The 19,478-nt window shown below is 42.3% G+C and overlaps 1 pseudogene; it reads left to right on the plus strand.

The window, feature by feature from the left end:
• Window positions 1-1,950: 1,950 nt before the first annotated feature.
• On the plus strand, window positions 1,951-18,384 carry LOC107317724 (annotated as a pseudogene).
• Window positions 18,385-19,478: the final 1,094 nt, after the last annotated feature.

Below are 19,478 nucleotides of genomic sequence, written 5' to 3' on the forward strand. Positions count from 1 at the left end.
TGTGCAATGATGCGAGTCTAGGAAGCATGCTGAGTTAAAGGCACCAGATCCAAATCTTAGTGAGTAAAACCTTTAGCTGCTAGCATTATTAACTTGCCTCTCTGTGTTCACTATGCTCCATTTAGGCAAGTGGAAAGCGTTGGGTTGTAGAATTTTGTAAAGCTTCTTTAGAGAGCAGAGCAGATGCTAGGATGATGTTTTTGTCTTTGTGTTTTTCACTTCCAGTCTTTTTCCATACCTGTCATGATAGGCCTAGAAACCTTGAGTCTTATGAGCCTACCTGGTTCCCTGTAGCTACAAGCCAGTCACATCTTCAGCCAAACCAATCCAAACCTCTTCATGCTTGTGCAGAGGTAAGAACAATGATGATGCTGTTAAGATCCCAGTCTCTGACCATGCAAGAGAAACTTCATATGTTGGTACTGGACATGTTTGCCAGTAAGTGGCTGGCCCTATGGGAAAGGGGACATCAGATGGTTTTGTCATTCAGGATCTCCTTGCTAATGCTGTGTACAGCTGCCTTAGGGTGTGTCCTGCTTGCTCTTCTCCTCTTTCCTCCCACAAAAAAGAGGATGTTCTCAGATTTATGTTTACTTCCCCAAGCTCTATCACTGTGAGTAGTTAACCACAATGGGGCAATAAGGGGATATGAATTAATATTCCAGTCATTCAGTCTAAAGGAATAATGTTCCAGTAATCTGACTCATACTCAAACAGGGCAGTGGAAATGACAGCATCGTAAGACAATCTCGAATTGGTTCCATCTTTTAGTGTTGAGTAGAAACAATTCTTGCAGGCTTTTGTGGTAGAGAAAGTGTTTGCAACATCCCAGTTTTCATCCTTCATCAAAGTGATCTTCCAGGTTTGGGTTTCCATGACAGTGTCTTCCTCCCCAGGGGCTTTGCCTTGGAAAACAATCTCAGTTAAGTTTTCCATGATGGAGAAGACTTCTGCGACTGCATGAACATTGACATTCCTGCGACACAGAAGTGTAGCTCTCAGGATGTTGGACAAGCATCTCAATATTCCACCGGTCTGAATTTCAGTTTGTTCTGACCAGTGGCTCTCATTCTTCTGTGTTTTCAACACTCCAGTTACTTCAGTCAGTTTTTTAATGGCAATCTCTTGTGACTCAACGCTCACCTCCTCGGGTTGCTCTGTGACTTGAAAAAGAGAGGCTACTACTTGGTTGATTTCCATTGTGTTCTCAATCGAAATATTCAGGGCTGTCTTAATCAGGCTTTCCCTCAACTGAGCCTTGGGTATCTGGAGGGTTGGCGCAGCTTTGATGTAGTTTAGGATGGAGGCTGCAAGATAAGCCAAATAGCCCGCATTGAAATAGTCTCCAGCTGTCATGGGCACACTTGAACCACTCACTGAGGCAAGCAGTTCATGGAACACCACAGCTAGCGGTCGACTTTTCACCGGGTTCTGCCCTATGACATACAGGCTCAGTTGGGTAAATGCCCCCAGAGAATCACACATTTGAACATACAGCGTCACGGTATACCTCTGAGAGGGCACACCAACCGGAAGGAGAGATGGAGGCATTCTAGGCTGGTAGCCAAAGTACAGAATTGTGCCAAACGTGTTGTCCTCCACCGAGTTAATTTTGGCCGTTTTGGATACGTCGGAAGCTACTATGACCTTGTACGTCAGAGGTAGGTTGTGTAGGTTGTCCCTCTCCTGATGGAGCCCAGGATACCATTTGCCTTCCAAGCTGCAAGAGCACACTGCTGGCTCGTGTTAAGTTTCTCTTCCATCAGGACCCCCAGGTCCTTCTCTGCCGAGCTGCTCTCAAGGATCAGGGGCATGGCAGGACGGCAGGGCGGGGGAAGGCGCTCGTCCTGCAGCGCGCACTGCCAGCAGGGCACACAGCCCGCACGGAGCGCTCAGCGTCGCGGCTGGATCGGCGGCCACGCCGCGCCGAGAGGATGAACGGCCCCGCCCCACGCCCGCCCCCGAGGCCGGCCCGGCCCGGCCCCTTCTCCTGCGTGCTTTAAGAACAGCGGAGTCGCTCCGGCAATAGTTGTGAAGGGGTTGTGGGACGGCCATGGCACCGCTGAGGGACTGCAAGGTACGGGTGGGCCGGAAAGGAGCGGCGCAACGAGGGAACCGAGAGGCCGAGCCCGCTGTGCCCGGGGGTCCCGCAGCTGCTGGGAGTGTGCGCGGCGAGTCGAGCAGGGCTCGGCTTCAGCCTCTACCGGGACGGGGTGGGGGAGCTGAGGCGGCTGAGGCTGGGAGGGTGTCCTGCCTGTTTCCCTCTGGGGGAAGCCAGGTGACCCATACGTAGCAGTCTTGACCTGTCTGCACTCTTGGCTATTTTCTTCTCGCTGTTTCTGGACTCGCGCTTGTGTGCTGTAAAGAAGTTTGTGGTTTGATACTGTGCACTAGACTTTCAGACTTGTTATGTGAACTTTCTGGTACTTGGACTGTTGGAATATGAGCCATTAATCAAATCTCTGTGAGAAAGCTTTGGAATATTGTTTAAGGTATGGCTAACAGCCTCCCTATGAGGTTTGACAATGAAGATGCTGAAGGTGTGTACAAGTTGAGGTGGGGAGTTAGTTAGGTTGTATTTCCTGCCAATTACTGGAGAGAGATCAGGTTCTTTCATATATATACACGCTTCTCGTTGAGATTAAGACACATTGTGTCAATATTTGTCACCAGTTACAAGTGCTAGTCACCCAGGGAGATGGGGAATGAAAGGCAATAGAAAGGGTATAGCAAATAAAAGCAAAGAGTCATTTGCAGAAAGCCAGAGAGATAGTCACCTTCATGGGTCCAGCATAGCTTGTGGCTGCCTGTTGATCCAGGGAACTCATCCAGTCACTGCAGGGGATGGTAGAAAGTCAGGAAGCTTTGACAGCAAGCAGAGCCTGGGGGGCTCTTTCCTCAGGGGTTTGTTTTTTCTCTGGGAAACTCTCTCCAAATTGCTTAGTTTAGTAGAGACCTTTTATCACCATTCTCTGCTCCTTCCCCCCCCCCCCCCCTTTTTTTTTTCTTTCTGTTAGCTTGATTGTCCTGGACCTCCAGATAAACCAGCAGGGAGTGGTGCCTTCTTTGCCATGCACAGGTATTATCATCTTTGGTAGTGGCCGGCTCCTTCAAGCAGGGCCCCTGCCTCTCCTCCAAATTCTGCTTATCTTTACAACTATAATCAGAAGCCATGACCTGGTGACACCCACCGCTCTCTGTTTAATTTGCAGCTATCAGTTAGAGTCATATTGCCAAAAAAGTCTCATAAGTTGAGCCATGAGCCAAGGTGTAAAGGCAGAAGGAGCAGTGCAATAGAAAGATGTTATGAAGAATAAGAATGTTCATCAGTATCAAAGGATCTAGGCTTGCAGGGAAAAAAAACCTCCACAAAGTAGCAAGCATTCCTGTATGGCAGTCAGCCCTTAAATTATGTCCGACAGGGTGAAGCCTGGCTTTCAGAGCTGGCAGGGTCTTTTCTCCAGGTGCTTGGTCAGTTGTTCAGGCCATGACGCAGCAGTTCAAGTGGGGGAAAAAAACAAACAGAGTTGATCACACGTTGTGTGGAGACAAACTTGTGGTTGAGTTGCTATGCTGTGTGGGAAAACACAGCCCTGCTGTCACGTGTAGGAAACTCGTGCCTTAATTCAGTACGTGACAATTTCACATGAGGTGTGCCTGCGGCAGAGGAACTGGTTGAAAGGGGACCATAATGAGTTTAGAATCCTTCTTGCTTTTTGAGGTCTGTAGCCTGTAAAGTTTTACAGTTTATGACGTGTTGGTTCTTCCTCCCCACTGTTAACCACAACTAATTGTCTTTATGTAACATCATCTATAATTATGACTGCAGAAAGTGTTTCTGTGGCTGTTCAAGTCATCTGTTCAGCACGACAACACAAGAACAAAACACAGTTGAAGAGCATCAGAAAATCATTGCTTTTGAAGTTTGTTGGCTGCGTCTGGAAAAGCAGCATGTGGAATAAGCAGGCTCTTTCTTTGTTTATTGTGCAGGCCTGGCAGGATGCTGGACTTGCCCTGTCCACTACAAGCAATGAAGCCTGTAAACTATTCGATGCTACGGTAAGGCAGGTATGACCTAAAACAAACATGAGGGGATATGTTTTGGAGGGCCTTGTGCACCAAGTAGTCTTTGCTGTAGCTGATTTTTGAATTTCTTACTGTCTGGAAGATGAGAAAAAGGTGTATTTGGTTTTATTTCTTGAGGAAAGAACACTCCAGCAGCCACTGTGCTGGTGTGTCCACAGCAAAGATCTAACAGGTAAGCTGTAGTCTCAGAGGTGTTAAGTTCTTCTGTGTTTTCTGCTAATAGGCAGAGGAAACAGAGCCTGGGAATCAGGCTGAGTTCAGTCAGTATCTGTCTGCGGAAAACCTTGTAAGCAGAGAGCTCTGCTGAATGTTGTAGGTGTGGGAAAACATTCAGCTGGTAGGCTTGTCATGCTTAACACTGGAGAACCATCAAAGAGACATATGCTGCATAAAAAGTGAAGATTGTTAGTTCTGCTGGTGGCCAGAGTACCTTAAAGAAAACATCTTTTCTGTTTTCTTCCTAAGCAGACTCGGTGTGCTAAGTGTAAAGTTTCTCTTTTGTTTAATTCCTTTAATTTTGACCTTCCTGGGGCCATGGGCTGCCTGATGTAATGCCTGTTTGTTTGGCAGCCCTGCCAAATAGAGTTTGGAAGTAGAGGATCTTGGAGGTCCCTTCCAGCCCAAGCCTTTCTGCTGTTCTATGGGAGAATGAAAAGATGCCCAGTGTTGTTGGCCCTGTCTCTCTCTTTTACAGTATGCGACATGGCGCAATGATGAGAACCTAGGAGGTATTGAAGGGTGTCTTTCCAAGTTAAAGGCTGCAGATCCAAATTTTGGTATGTATAACATTTAAGTGTTAGCATGGAAAGTGCTGGATGATATGTAAGTATCTCCAAAAGTAATGCCTCCTGTTTATTTCCATGGTAATTGCAATGGGTACAGAGAGCACAATGGGTACAGAATCTACTATTTGACATAACTCATTCTAAGCTACAAAACACTTTTTTTTTTTTAATTTATTTTTTTTAACATAGTCATCACCTCTAGCAATGCATTTTCTCCAGAGATGACCAGAAGCATGCGTGCCACGCTCATAAAGACCTGCACTAGCAGAGGTGGCCTGTTGTTGGCTCTGCTGAAATGTATTACCTGCCACCTTGCTGTGCTGGCACCCACTGTTTGGTTTTCAGAAGTGCACAGGAAGAGTCAGTAATGTCAATAGGGTCCACTGTCTCCATGTGAAGGAATTCAGTGACACGCCTTTGCTTCATACGCACTTCCATGTTAAGCATCACTTTAGCAGGCTGCCCCTCTGCTGCCATTGGCAGCCATATGGCAAAAAAATGTTACAGAATATTGGTGGGAAGGTTCTACTGCTGTACCAACATTTGCCTCTGATGTTGTGGACCAGTGTAATAAAATGGGAGGTATTACTTTTGGAGCAGCCCTTCTGTCCTGTTTCTTTGTGTTGTCTGCACTTCATTTTGGCAAGTGGAAACTGGATTCTGTAAATGTTTAGAGGGGAGAGCAGGCTGTGATATTTCTGTGTTTATCACCTTGAGTCTTTTCCAATGCCTGTCATGAAGGGCAGTGGAAACTTGAAGCTTATGAGTCTTTTCAGTCTTCTTTGGCTACAATTGAGACCCATTTTCAACCAAACCAACCTAAACCTCTTCATGCTTGTATAGAGATGAATTATCTGCATTTCTGTACCGCTCATGTTGTAACTTGCTGATTTCCATAGTGATGGGACATGTCATTGCTAATGGATTGCAACTTATTGGTATTGGAAGCTCATTGCGGCTCAACAGAGATCTGGACAATGCGCTGAAAACATTGATGACGCTGACAAAATCTCAGCCTCTGACTGAGCGGGAGAAGCTTCACGTGTTGGCATTGGACATGTTTGCCAGAGGGTAGGTGGCTGGCCCTCTGGGGAAAGGAACAGCGGATTGTTTTGTCATCCAGGACCTTCCTGCTGTTACTGCGTACTGCTGCATCCCCATTTGCTCTTTCTTCCCATGAAAGAAAAGCTCTGTGAAGAGCTTAAGCTATCAGAGGTCAAGGTGATGCCGAGTATGGGTGTTTTCTAGCAGTCTAACCAGTCATCTAATAAATAGCCAGGATCAGGTGTTTGGTATCATTCCCAAACATATTTCCCAGAATTGTATCACTATCAGAATCCTACAAGGGAAGTGCTGTGTGGCCTCGGTGTCATATCTTTAAGCGCTTCTTATTTTAAATCTATCTTAATTACATCAGTGATATAATGTGTTTAGAAATGGGATATTTCTGTGTATAGCAACTCTAAGGTCCAGTGTAATATAATACAGTCTTTGACCCACACAAACTGGTCTTTAAGCTTACTTTTCACAGAATTGCAGGAGTTGGGATGGACCGCAAAAGTCTGAGTCCACCCCCCAGATGAGTACAGATGAATCTGGAGTATCTCCACAGGAGACAACTCTGCAGTCTCTCTGGGCAGCCTGTTGCAATGTTCCCTACATCAGAACATAGAGTGAGAGGTGCTAGTATCAGTAGTTCTGTCAAGCATTGTTCTTCCATTCAGTCTGATGAATTTCTGTGCACTCTAGAAAAGTAATCATTCACTTTTATTATTTGTCAAACAAGTGAATATGGCTTTATCTCTCTCATGTGTTTCATAGCAAAGATAAAGAGGAAGCTATCGAAGCCCTGCTAGTATGGGTTCAATTCCCACTGGAACAAAGGTGTCTGTGTGCATATGACTTTGGATTAACAATCAAATTACAGAATGACTTAGCATGTAAAACATCTTCAGTATGACCAACCTGAAATAAGGAGTTCTGTCATTACAGCAGGTTCTTTAGTGTCTTGTCCATGCATTTCTTAGATAGTTCTGGGAATGGTGGGACTGGGACTCCACCACTTCCCTAGGCAAGCCATTCCTTTGGTATCCCCCTGTCTGCAACCTGCTGTCAGGTAGACCTCCTCCAAACATAATGACCTGTTGCTTCTGAAGTGTCTTGTTTTACGGTCCCTCCAACTTGTTTGCTCTTCTGTGAACGTGTTCCAGCAACTCAATATCATTGTTTGTTGTGAGAGGCCCAAAAGTGATCACAGTAGTCAAGGTGCAGCCTCCCTGTTCTGGAGTACGGGGCCAATCCTTTCCCTCATCCCACTGACCACACTATTTCTGATGCAGGCCTGGATGCCATTGACCTTTGCATGCCACCTGGGTTCACTGCTGGCTGTCAGCCAGCACCCCCAGCTCCTTTTCTGATGAGCAACTCTCCAGCCACTCATGCCCTGGTCTGTACCACTGTATGGTGTTGTTGTTACCCCGCTGTAGGACTGGGGGCTTAGCCTTGTTAAATGTCATGAAGGTGGACTTAGCCCTTTTATCCAGCCTCTCCAGATCCATCTGCAAAGCGTTCCAGGTCCCAAGTAGATAACAGCAGATCTCTGTACAAACTTCAAGTTCTGTCTCATGGGAAAACCTTTATGGTTCAAGTGTGTCTCTTTTTCCTTGTCTTTTGCAGCTTTTGTAAGAATACCTTTTAAATCTGATTTCCCAGAAAGTGCCCTGTTCAAATCATGCTGTTGTTTTTTAAAGAAAAAACAAGGTGATCTAGAATTTCTTCAAGAATGAAAAAGGTTTTTGGTGTTGATTCTTCTCATTTTCAGAACAGCAGATGTTTAGAACTAAAAGCAGGGCAGGGGTGCATGTCTTCTTTCAACAATCAAAACTTCTGTTTATAGGCAGCGTCCGAAAGCTTGTGAAATATGGGAGCAGATTCTACAGAACCATCCGACTGACTTGCTGGCCCTCAAATTTTCCCAGGACACTTATTTCTCCATAGGATATCAAGTACAAATGCGAGATTCCGTTGCTCGGGTTTTTCCTTTCTGGACACCTGATGTTCCTCTGAGCAGGTAAGTCACGCTTCATTTTCAACACTGCTCTTTATCTGATGTATGGATGCTTTTTGGCTTTAGGTTGAAACTCATCTAACAAATAGATTTGTTAGAAACAGAAGTTAGTCAAGATCAATGGCTTATAAGTGAAGTCAAGTGAATTACAGGCGACCACAGCTCAAATATCTCCCCTGTATCCCTGCTGACACTGAGGTTGTTTTGTTTAGTTTTCAGAAGTGAGCAGCAGTTCATTTAGTAGGACAGCAGAGTTTTTTTGGCACAATTCTGCCAAGGTGCAGACTGTTGTCCACTTAATTGGGTACGTTCCCAGAATCATATACTGGCCCTGTACTTTGGGCCTTTATTGCTTAATGACGGTACCTTTGCCACATTGTGTTAAGGTGCTTGCATATAGTAGGCAGTGAAGAAAGAGCAGATGGCTACAGTCATATGTGTTGCCTTTGAGATATTCAGATAACTTTGGTGACAACAGTTTCTTACTCCCGAACATCTAATTTTTCACTTTTTATGACTGCTCTGTGCAACTCTTAGTTCCAGCTTATACGAAAGGGTAAATGTCAGCAGCTTTTAAATACTGGTGGTACGCTTCTTGTCACTGATTATTGTGCTGGCATCTCTGGGCCCCATTTCCTATGCAGAGTAACTTGTTGTTCTGTACTCCACAAACCTGAATCCTTTGAGCCCTCGTGTGGGTTGCCACCAGCACCAGCCTGACAATGGATGTCTTTCACCTACAGCCTGGTGGGCCCAATGAGCCAAAATAGTCTCTGTTGGGCATAAGGAAGAGTTCATCTTCTGTTAAGTATGCTCATTTATAAGAAGTAGGCTGTGAGCTCTTTCTGTTGCTCAGTATTGTGAACTAATTTGCAAGGACTGTTCTGAGTTAAATGCTGTTTCTAGTGTGTTTTTCATTCCTTATTTAAGTCTAGTTCTAAATGGGTAAAGTGTCGTTCCTTTCCATTTTGCTTAGCTACGTGAAGGGCTACTATGCTTTTGGACTGATGGAATCAAACTTCTTTGATCGTGCTGAGGAGCTTGCCCGTGAGGTAATCTGCCTGTTCATGATGGTAAAAGGTTTTTAGAATTGTTAGTCGTGTGCTCCCTATCTCAGAGTGATGTTTTGCACAAATGCTGTGAACTGACTCTTCATCATCACCATTTTTAGTGGAAGAAAGAAAGAGATAAAGCTCAATGTGGAAATGCTCATTTTAACAAGGAACTCTTAATAACTATCCCTTAAAATCTTCTCTGCCTTTTGCTGCATCCCCCATGTGTAACTGGCTGTTAATGTCTACTAAAGAAATTTAGGTTGTTTTACTGTAATCTGCTCTTGACTGTTCATACTGTTGTAGACTGAATTATGCCAGTGCATGCAAATCTTTTGTGGCCGATACTGATTCATGATTTCAGTAACAAATGCTTACCTGCCAGTTTGAGTGACTCATCACAGTTTCCTTTTTTTCCACTTGTAGGCTTTGAGTATAAATCAGTCAGATGCATGGTCAGCTCATACTATAGCTCACATACATGAAATGAAAGCAGAGGTGGAGAAAGGGTTAGCATTCATGAAGGAAACAGAAGACAACTGGAAGGTAAGCTTTGTCAAAGCATCTCCAAAAAGTATCTTTTTAGGTCTTCTTTGCCCGCTCCAGCCAAGTCCTGCTATTCTTTATCTATTTCCTTCCTGTCTGTGTATGTGTTACAAGCAATGCAAGTTTCAGATATGTGTAGAAAACTTCACTTGAGGTGCTGGTATCCATGCCAATTTTTGAAGCAAGAGGCAGAAAAATGTCAATTATGATGGGCATGTACTCTGGACCACTTCAATCCATCATTACTGAGATAACACAGGTGCCAAGTTACACACTTGAGTTGGGAAGCATTTACACAGTCTGTCCTCTCAGAGGGCCTTATGTTAGCTGGGAGTATTGTTTAAGTAAAACAACACCCTGCTTTTCAACAAGAGCATGATTTGTACAAGCACATAACGTAGTTACTTTTTTTCTAAGCAGATTGAACTGGTTGGATGTTTTGTGTGACATAAAGCCATGGCCACTGCTGGCAGATGTGGCATCAGATAAAAATTTACTGTGATCAGTGTGTTTCATTGATAGACACTTGTTCAGAACAGCGAAGTGGGCATTGATATTTTCATAAGCGTTTTGCTTAGATTGAGCATCAGACATCTCTTGAAGAACTTCTTGAAGAACGTCTAAATTCTTCAGGTGAACAAAAGATGAGCAGTGAAATAGCACATCGAAAGCACACAGTTCAGAAAGCTCATGAAGTTCATTTTGTGTTGGTTTTAGGGTTTTTTTTTCTTTTTAGTTTGGTTAGTTTTCTTTGCTTCTGGATGTGAAAGGCTTCTTATGTCAGCTATAAGAAAATAAAAGACATCATACTTCTGTCTCTGTACTAGTCTTCTGAAGTTGCTTTGTGTACCTGACAAGCTTGTTATATAGAAACTCATTGTATTGGACAGCTTAGTCTGTCATGTGATCCTTTCCTGCAAGTGAAGCTTAATTTTTATTTGTGATTCACAGCGTTTTTCATCCTAACAATTGCTCTTGGAGTAAGTAACATGATAATATTCAAAGCAGAGGGAGGCATTGTTTGATGTTGAGAGAACCCTTGAGTGTTTTTTGCTGAGTCACCTGACTCATCATTTCACCTCACTCAATGAACAAGGCAGGATAATGAGGCTAGGTGGATGGTTTGCTTTTGAGGTATTTTTATAGTTAAGATATCAAGCTTAGGTGTGCAAGCAACCCTCGTTTGACGTTCTTATCTGTCATGTCTTTAGAAATTATCTCATCCTTTGACACAGTAGTTTTAATGACAGTTGGGTGGCGCCTTCAAAACCACCACCAACCATTTTTGAAATGGCTCTCTAATTTTTAGAACCTGTTTGGACCCGTTTCTTAAGAGTTCCATGTCTCTGTCATCTATGCCCTTTATCCAAATAAAGCAAGATTTAGAAGTAGAATTGTCTGATGTATCCTCTTGCCTGGTCCAGCATAGTTAAGGCTTATAACAGCTGATATTGTCATAACGAAATGTATACATTCACTTATGCAATTTTTTTCATTTTAACCATCACTGAGCCAGTTAAAATATAATCATGTGCAAGAAAGCAGAGCTCTCTAAGACCTTTACTAAAGATGCCTGTGTTTGGCCTGATCCATTGGAAATTTTCTACTGATTGGGATTGCCTATCTGTACTGTCAGAGTATTTGGGCTCCATTGTTGCCCACTTCTCACTTAGCAATTTAATCTCATTCAGAACTCAAAATCAGCAATAGAAGGAGGGGGGTTGATTTATATCTGATGGTATGATCAGATTCATGCCAAACACTTAACTACTTGAGCTGCTGCTGTTGATTTTTGTGGTGTAATATTAAACAAAGATAATTGAAGGGCTTATTGTAGCTCAGTGAAGTTCTGACATTCATCAGGAACCTTTGTGCTTCCTGCAACTGAAGCAGTTGTTGGTATGATAATGAAGATGCTTTGTGCACTTGTGAGAAGATTAAACTTAGCTACTCTTTTGAGAGAGAATGAGAAGAGAGAACCCTTCCGGTATTAGGATTTTTCACCCAAAGATAATGGAAGTATATTCCTGTTTGTCTATTCTCAGCCTTCTCACAGAAGTGAACAGCAATTACATTGCCTTGAAGCATAGGCTAGGAAAGAGCATTTGAAGAGCATTTATGGTTGGACTGGATGATCTTTTAGGTCTTTTCCAACCTTAGTGATTCTATGATTCTGTGAACTTCTGGTGTCAGCTGGGAAGGATGGTGTGAGGTTGGTACCATTCAGTGAATGTTCATCTCACCTGAGGAACTGCCCATGTATTTGGTATCTGTTTTGTAGCCGGTAGTAATCGCTTCTTAAACTTAGGTCTTACTCAGTCTGAAATGGGAATCTAGGTGAGTGGGATGAATGGCCCTCCTAAGGTGGGTATTTTTCCACACTGTCTATCCTAGTTACTTCAGTCAAGACCCTTACATTGTGGATGAGGCAAATTTTACTCTTGTTATAATTAAGTTTTGTGTTCTTTTCCTTAAGTAGTGCTGCAGAAGAGTGAACTCTGAGGCATCCACATGCGGTTCTTCTCTGGAAAAAGACTTGGGGAGGACTTTGATTTTTGCAGTGTTCCCTGACATTGCAAGGAGCGAGTGTAACAATGGGAGATTTCATGTAGGCCAACTGATGTGAAGTTGTTATCTCTCCTGTCTTCTGAAGCACTTACTGGTTGAAGAGGAAAACAGAAACCTGCCTAGATAGGTTGAAATGAAATTATTATGTAAATCATAATATTCCTCTGTTTACTTTTTTGCAGGGCAGTGATATGCTTACTACCCATAATTACTGGCACTGGGCTTTAGGCTTCATAGAAAAGGTATGAGATGTTTTCATGTTGGTGATATATGGTCCTTACAGATAGTTCATCCAATGCTAGTGAAAAGGTAATACTAGTGTTTATAGGGATTTTTTTTCCTGGTGTTTCAAGGGATGCTGTTATAAAATTGTACAGTGATGTTTTCACAAGAGAGTCATCTTGTGCCATTATTTTGAGAATTTTTAATTACATTGAACAAAGTTCCATTATCTTTGCTGGAATGTTGAAGGGTTGCTGTATTTTATCTTTGAAGAAGAAATAATTTCACTGATTACAGTTGGTACAATTATTTGATGGAAATATGAACTTGGATCTCTTATTTTTAGGAAAAAAAACAGAAAATCCTCTTCAAATTCAGTACAAATTTGCTGACCTCTAAATTCACCGACTGAAAAAAAGACACAAATCTCTAAACTTGGTGGCTAATTTCATTGATAAGTGTTATTTATGTTTAATTAAGTTGATCATTAATGTCACTAATTCCTGTTATTTAAGTCCTTTAAAATTTAGTGTAATTTTTTTGGTAATGTTTGCAACTTGCCCAGTGTATCAGGTTGAAATGCAAAATTTCCTTGGACTTCATAATGCTAAGCTCATAATGCTAAGCTCTTGTTATATTTGTCTCCTTAATTAATTGATCACACCTTGTTGAAGAGGTGTCATACCTTGGACAGAACACAGTGTCAGTTGCTTATGTTTGGTACTAATGATGTAGGAAGCATAGCTTTTGCATAGTTTTTGCAAAGAATCCTGAAAGGAAGATTAGAAAGAGAGATGAAACCTCATCTTTCTCCCTCATGTGTAACACACAGCATTATTTGTTCTCATTAGTAAACGAGCTTGATATCCACGTTGTTTTACCTAATGAAACCTGCTTTATTTTGGACTCTTTCTATTTGTTTTTTCTTAAGTCATGAGACAGTGAAGTAATGTTATGGCATCTCTTAACTGTATTTACATCTTTGGTTGCTACTCATCACTCTTGCTTGCTCTACCAAAATATAAGTTTCATGGTCCTTGTTTGCTTTTATAGGGGGAATATGAGGCTGCTTTGACAATTTACGACAATCACGTGAGTAGGGTCTTTAATATTTTAAAGGGCATGCTTCAGATTGTGATACGTGCTTTTTTCCTTCTGCCTGAAATGAAAACCTTCCACATTCGATGCCGTGCATGTGTGATACTTATAGCTGTTGTTAGAAAAGTCATTTCTCACCAGTTGAAGCTTGCTCAAAAACCTGTTCGTCTTCTTAATTTGTGTATTGCTTATGCGTCTTCAGGTTTTCTGGGGGTCAGGGAAAGAAAAAGCTTTTTAAAAGATGTAAAACTTTTGTCCTACAAAGTCACAGTTACCTCTGAACAAATACATGGATTTTGCTCTTTAGTTAAGTTAAATAAGCGGGGTCTTTCCATTTCTAGCTAATATGCTCTGGTTCTGTACTGTGTAGGTGTCAACACAATCTTAGTAAATAAAATCAAATTTGGTAGGTTAACATATATTTGCAAGGGTTATTAAAGTAAGGCTGTCATTAAGGAAGTTGTTGTGCAGATTCCTGTATTAACTCTGGCAAATGAAAACATAGTTTTGTACTGTGCGCAAGCATTGATTTCATTGAGAAGTTCCTGGTAAGCACCAGCTTCATGAGCTCTTGTGATTACAGATTGGCTTATCCAAGGCTCCGATCGGGTAAAAGCATGCTGGATATATTAGATAGTTCTTCGATGCTGTACAGGCTTCATCTGGAAGGTAGGATATTTAAGTGTAGTTCTTCTTCAACACTAAGGGGAACAATTTTCTTTTAGCCCTCCAACACACACCCTAGCATGTCAGAAAGGTGTTTGAAGATACTACAGAGCAAGCTTGGTCAGTGTTATAGAAGAAATCTTGACAAAGAGAGAACCTCACATAATACAGTCTAAAATATTGGTGATAAATTACTGACAGTCACTGAACCCTTTCCCTGAATTAAGGCAGCGTAACTCAGCCATACTCTGCTGCCTTAGAGAGATGCTTTTTGAGTTAGTAGCGTGCAATCCATGGCAACCTGATCTGATACATACTTGTACTTATTAAGTGAATGCGTATTTGCACGTGGTGTTTTTATTTTAAAAATACCTTTTACTATCATAGGTGTAAAGGCTTTTGGAGACGATGGGACAGTGTCGCTTTAAAGCCGTGCAAAGAAGACCCACCAAACGATCAGTTTTCTCTTCAATGATGCCACACCTGTGTTGTGTCCTCCCTGCGGAGCCAAAGACCACAAAACTAACTGAAAGCTTTTAACAAACTCTTCAAGAACTTGCCAAGTAGGTTACGTGAATTGAAGTTACCGTATTGAATAAATATTCTGGCCTCTGAGTATTTAAGCGATGATTTCTCTGGCTTTACGTTGTCACTGGGCCAGGACTGGTTTAAACAGACCAGTGTCCATTTAGGCCGTCTCTGTAATTATTTTTATGAGTAAATGTCTAGAGGGGCTTCTGTTCTTGTAAAGCAGGAACCACTTACATTTGTCACAGGCGCTAACTGAATGTTTGCTTTGTGTTTTCTTGCTGTGGGCTTATGCTAAGTTATGTTACGTGCAGCAGATAAAGGATTTCGCCTGTATAACAGTACAGACTTTGTACAATGTATGTCAGCTGTTTGGTTGATTTGAGTATTTAAATGCTGAGCATTTTGTGCTCATAATTGCTGGAATTGCTTTGCAGCTTGCCAGTTAAAAATTCCACTCACATCTGGTTTCTCTCTCTCTCCACCACACCTTGATCAGAAGAAAAATTAGCGCAGAATTCTCTCAATTTTTTTCCCAACCAAAGTGATGCATTGCAAAGGCTTGGCCTTGTGACATGTGAATGTGTGCAGAGAATTGAAATCCAGTGGCTTGATGAGGTAATAAAAAGCGAAAGTAAAATAACCACACCAAAAGTTACTAAGTGCAGTACCTGCAACATCAGGATTTGAAGAGTTCAAAAGAACATTCTGTCTGCAGCCATGCCAGGCTGGCATTGAATGTGCATATTTCTCCTTGATCTGTGAGATTTCGTTGCTTTTCTCGTTCTACAGAGACCCTGGTGAAGACTATGTGCTCTCTCTGACTCCTCGTGTGGGGTTGCCTTTACTCCAGGCTTTGGTGGAGTTTGAAAATGGAAATTGTGACAAAGCTGTGATCTGCTGTACCGCATCCGTTATCAAATAGTCAACTGGGAGGCAGTAATGCTCAGTAAAGGACATCAATAGAAAATGTGACTCAACATGTGACTTGGTTCACTTCCAGTAGCCTCCCTGAGTGCTTTCATTGTTAGGAGCCCTTGTATCTTAGAAAAGGGAACAGCTGAACGGTGCTTCGTGACCAAATCCTGATTGCAAACACTTCACAGCGGCGTTAGCTATTCAAACATAGCGGCAGGAGCACTTCACTTGGGGCTGTGGTAAATGGGATGTCGTAACCAGAAACACTTTGAGAGTTACTTACTTGCCTCTTTACTGACTTCTTTTTTGCAGAGAGATGTTTTCAGCCAGCTATTGATTCACGCTGCTTTAAATTTGTAAATCCAAGCCAAACGAAATCTTGCTAAGTGAGTATTTTTCCTGTTAATTTTTTGTTTCTGTGTGGTTATTACTGTTTTAAAATAAGGATGTGGCAAAGTACCTCCAAACAACTACATTTGTGCTGATATTGCACTCAGGTGTTCATGTTAAATGAGCATGACTTGCATGCTTGCTTTAGTACAAATCACAAGAGTTTTGTTTAGCAGAAATCATAGGTGTTTCTCATTGGCCTCTGTAGAGTTGTGTTTAAATTTATTAACTGAGCCGCCTGTGCACTTGAAGGAATGCAGTCTCCTCAGGACAACAGGAAGCCGTTGCCTGTTTGCCTCTTGAAGTCTTTTTGAAACATGAATAGCAGATAAAATATATCAGAATGATTATTTTGTACCCTCCGAGTGCTCATTTTCCGTCTCTGTCAGTGTTAGAAAGGAAATGAGGAGCAGATCTTTAGATGTTGTTTTCCTGCTCTTGTACTGCTACTGTTGGGGTCTTATGGGAAAACACGATGTACTCACATGATGTACTCAGTGGCTTCCTTCCCATTTTCCTGCTACTTATTCTCCTTTTTCAGGTGCCTCTTGAGAGAACGTGATGTGATGAGACCACATTCACCAATGACGGAACGTCTTATACGGAGGGCAGCGGCCATTCATTCAGTGGCATAAGTCTGTTCTCAGTGCTAGCAATAAGCTTACCAGTTGAAGGGAGTGGAGGGACGCTGTGCTGCAAACCATGCTAGAGAATCCCTAGGAGCAAGAGATCTGATGACAGCTTACTTGGAAATATAATCTGAAATGCAACAGCTTTAAATCATGGATGATTCTGCATGGAAATTAGAAGATTACCTGCTTGTTATGCATGGCTATCTGGATCTTCCTGGGATGCTGCTTTTCTAGCCCATTTTCTTTGGAGTTCCCTCTGACCATGATACTATTCAGTACAGTAGCAGTGCCTGACTTTCAGTCATTGGTTGTCCCAGTTTGTTACTTCATCAATATGCTAAATATTAAGTAAACTTTCCAGATACTTCAAACTGACCTTCTCAGCATAAGAATAGGTCCCGAGCTAATGCAGTGTCAAACTCCCAGTCCATTAAGACTTAAATTACCCTGGCATTTCAGATCTGTCTGCCATCAGAATCTTTTTCTTGGTGCATATTTTTAAACACCCTCTTACAACAAGTTAGATTTTTTTCCATTCAAGATGTTGCGTCTGAGTTTCCTGGACTTTCTAGGGGAATGAAACCTGACAATGTGGACAGTAGCTGACCGCTGGTTTGTTCTGCTTTCATGTGGATTTTTATGAAGAAAATTTTAGCCCGAATTTCAGCTGAAACTGTGTGATCTGAGTTGAAGTTGGGGATGGAGTCTTAGTGCTTTCCTTACCCTTAGGGAAGTCAGGCCTTACTACCATCTCAATAGCACACATGCCATGTTAGCAAAGTAGAGTTTAAAACTAACTTTCATGCACTTGATAGGAACACTAGGTATCTCAGTGCAGATAAAGTCTGGAAGGGGACTGTTGCAAAAGGAGAGCTTATAGTAACCGATACAGAGCTTTATCCTGCCACAAATCTTTTGTCAGGCTTTGATACTTTGATTTGTATAAGACATAATGTGAACTGTAAAGCCCTGAGAGTTTCTGGTGCCTCTGGATTCCACCTCTGCAGTGTAGCAGAGGTAATGTGTTGTCTTGGAGCAGTAATCCAGAAATCTCTGATAGAAAGAAGATAGAATTTTAAAGCAATTCTAAGGCCTCCTCTTCTTGTTCCAGTAGAGAAATGCTTCCTTCTTTAACTACCTAAGCTCTGGCATCTGTAAGCACTCCTGGACATGTGTGCCTGCACCTACTTCCAGCTCAGGCTCATCCCCGTGTCTCACAGCAGTTTCAGATGTATAGAATCATAGAATTTCCCAGGTCGGAAAAAACCTTGAAAATCATCAAGTCCAACTGCAGCCTAACCATAGTACCCAACTCTAAATCATATCCCTGAGCATTCTTTTGATGCAAAGCACTTATGTAGCTGGTCCTGCACTTACCCTGGAGTTCCTGCACATGCAGTTGAAATGGGCAAGTGCTTTGCTGCTGCCCTTTTTCTTATATTTAAGGAAAAAATATTTTAGCTATGAATTGATGACTGTCTGTGAAACTGTGTAAAGGCTTTTGCAGCCTTTTGAATCAGGGGGAGAGCTGTAGCTCTCAGCATTTCAAATAAGTCAATAGTCTATGTGCCCAGGCACAGCACAACTCATTTCTAATCTATGTATTTCAAGCAATGACTTCAGGTAAATAAATTTATATTCAGTGAATGTATGAAATCTTGTTAGGCAGCAAAAGCCTGAGAAATCTGCTGTCTGCTTACAAAATGTATATCCTAAGCAATGAGTTGCTATGTAAATCTAAGGATGGCATTTATAGTACTTTTGATACAGTGTGATTCAGAATTGTCTGCTTTATATCAATAAATTCAAAGATGAGCTCAGCTGAACAACAAGCGTGTGACTTCTTTGCCTTTCAGGATGAGGCTTCTAAATGGACTATTCAACTTGAGTACGTAAACCTATAAAACCTGCGTTGACTTTTTTCCATGAATGTGACTGGAAGCTTTTTCATTCACTGGTACTGCAGGTTTTGCTGTACATGAGCACTTTTTTGGGTTTGTTTGTTTTTACCTTCCCCTTCTTACTTTTATTTGAAATGATCCAACTGGCTGCTATGGAAAACAAACACAAAGCTCCCCTTTTGAAATCTCAGTAGAGCAGTAGAAAATCAGCTGACATAAGCTATTATGTAAACATTTGCTGTAATACTTTTTTTGCACAGACTGTGCATACACAAACACAGCTGAATCCTTGCTCTTGTTTTATCTCAGTGATTCTCTCTGAAATGAGCAGGCTGCCTTCCTGGAGCCTCCTCGGCGTTTCTTCTGGTTTAAAAGGAGAAGTGGCTACTCCTCTGTACTGCACATCAAACTTTGTGAGTCTGCCAGCATCTCCTTTTTGCATTGACAGTATTATTTAAGATCTGAAGAACAGAGTTACAGAGGTGAGAGTCACAGTTCCTTCTTGAGCTCCTGTACTTGTTACCTGAGCTCAGGTTCTGCCATTAGCTCGCTTAGCTCTGGAACTACAGCAGAACCCAGGGCCACTGAAGGGAAGCAGGATCCGAGACTGCTGAAAGGAAAAAGGAACAAGCTGTGCAGCCACGATCACTTCTGCAGGATGGAGGTGCACAGTGGGGAACTATGGGAGAGAGTGTGACAAAGGAGCTGAAGGCAGTTTGCTAAATACTGGAAGTGATTTTGCATAAGCACCATGTGGAAAGCATTGGTTTAAGGTAACTTTTGGTATGGGTCTCTTGCAGCGTAGGAGTAGATTGCACTATGATTTATGACAAAGAAATGTGGGACAAAGTGGGAGTAAGTCTGTGGGATGCAGCTATGCGTTATGGCCCTGTGGCCAAAGACCTTTTGGGGCCCTGGAGATCAGTTTTTGAGTTGCTGAAAAACATACGGAATCCACCATGCTGATAGAGCCCACCGCTCTACTGTGGTGGGAGCTGCTGCAAATGGCTAGGATGAAG

Source organism: Coturnix japonica, chromosome 1, assembly GCF_001577835.2.
Source record: "Coturnix japonica isolate 7356 chromosome 1, Coturnix japonica 2.1, whole genome shotgun sequence".
Lineage (NCBI taxonomy): Eukaryota > Metazoa > Chordata > Aves > Galliformes > Phasianidae > Coturnix > Coturnix japonica.